Genomic DNA, 1871 nt, shown 5'->3' with positions numbered 1-1871 from the left:
ACATCTTTTTTATAAAAAAGCAAAAATATCCCTATCTTCTTGTATTATAAAATCAAATTCACGCATAAGAATGACAGTGGCAATCTTTTTAGCTATATGATGATTAATGTTGGGAAGTTCGTAAAACACTTTTTGCAAAGCAAGATGAATGTGCACAAATTTTCTTTCTAATTTCTCAACAAGCATAACAATGGCATCCGCATAACAATTTTTATCGAGAAGAATAGATCTTTTATTAAGAGGCATAGATCCTGTACAATTAAAGAATTCTTGAATAACACTTTTTCCAATAATATTACCATCACCCACTCAAATAGTTTTTGCTTTGTAATTAGGAGGATTTTCACTTTCATGATCCAAAGAACAAGATCCAAGTTTTTCTTCAAGATTTTCAATGATAAGCTCCCCAGATTCCGACATGATGGCAACAAACCAATCTAGCAAACGAGCAAACAAAAAAGGCAAACGGAAGAGGAGCGAAAAAAAACAAATAACCAAATCTATTCTAAAATAGTTTTAGAAGTGGGGGAGAGGAAAACGAGAGGCGAATGGCGAATAATGTAATGGAAGAGATGAGAGTTTATGATGGTTACTTGGTATGTCTTTACTTGGCGTAGATCTCCCCGGCAAGGCGCTAGAAATTCTTCCTGCTACTTCTTGAGCTTGCGTTGGTTTTTCCCTTGAAGAGGAAAGGGTGATGAAGCAAAGTAGAGATAAGTATGTACCTCAGTTTGAGAACCAAGGTATCAATCCAGTATGAGACAACGCACAAATCACCGAATACCTGCACAAACAATCAAACAACTTGCACCCAACGCGATAAAGCGGTTGTCAATTCCTTTACGGTTACTTGCAAAAGTGAGATATGATATATATAGATAAACGATAAAGTAAATATTTTTGGTATTTTTGGTTTATAGATCGGAAAGTAAAAGATTGAAAAATAGTAGATCGGAAACTAATATGATGGAACATAGACCTGGGAGCCATAGGTTTCACTAGAGGTTTCTCTGAAGATAGCAAATAATACGGTGGGTGAACAAATTACTGTCGAGCAATTGATAGAAAAGTGCAAAGTTATGATGATATCTAAGGCAATGATCATGAATATAGGCATCACGTGTGTGTCAAGTAGACTAAAACAATTCTGCATCTAGTACTATTACTCCACACATCTACTGACTCCTGCCTGCATCTAGAGTATTAAGTTCATGAAGAACAGAGTAACGCATTAAGTAAGTGACATGATATAGAGGAATTAACTCAAGCAATATGATGAAAACCCCATCTTTTTATCCTCGATGGCAACAATACAATACGTGCCTTGCTGCCCCTACTGTCACTGGGAGAGTACACCGTAAGATTGAACCCAAAGCTAAGCACTTCTCCCATTGACAAGAAAAACAAATCGAGTTAGCCAAACTAAACCATTAATTCGAAGAGAATTACAAAGATATCAAATCATGTATATAATAATTCAGGGAAGATTTAAATAATATTTGTAGATAAGCTCATCATAAATCCACAATTCATCGGATCTCGGCAAACACACCGCAAAAAAGTATTACATTGAATAGATCTCCAAGCACATCATGGAGAACATGGTATTAATAATCAAAGAGAGAGAAGAAGCCATCTAGATACTAGCTATGGACCCGTAGGTCTGTGGTAAACTACTCATGCTTCATCGACAGGGCAATAGAGTTGATGTAGAAGCCTTCCGTGATCGAATCCCCCTCCGGCAGGGTGCCGGAAAAGGTCCCTAGATGGGATCTCACAGGTACAGAAGGTTGCAGTGGCAGAAAAGTGTTTTTGTGAATTCCTTTGGTGGTTTGGGGATATATGGGAATATATTAGCGAAAGAATTAGGT

The sequence above is a fragment of the Triticum aestivum genome, chromosome 1B (assembly GCF_018294505.1).
Source record: "Triticum aestivum cultivar Chinese Spring chromosome 1B, IWGSC CS RefSeq v2.1, whole genome shotgun sequence".
In the NCBI taxonomy this organism is placed as follows: domain Eukaryota; kingdom Viridiplantae; phylum Streptophyta; class Magnoliopsida; order Poales; family Poaceae; genus Triticum; species Triticum aestivum.
The sequence above is the reverse complement of the archived record's forward strand: the minus strand, read 5'-3'. Positions refer to the sequence as shown.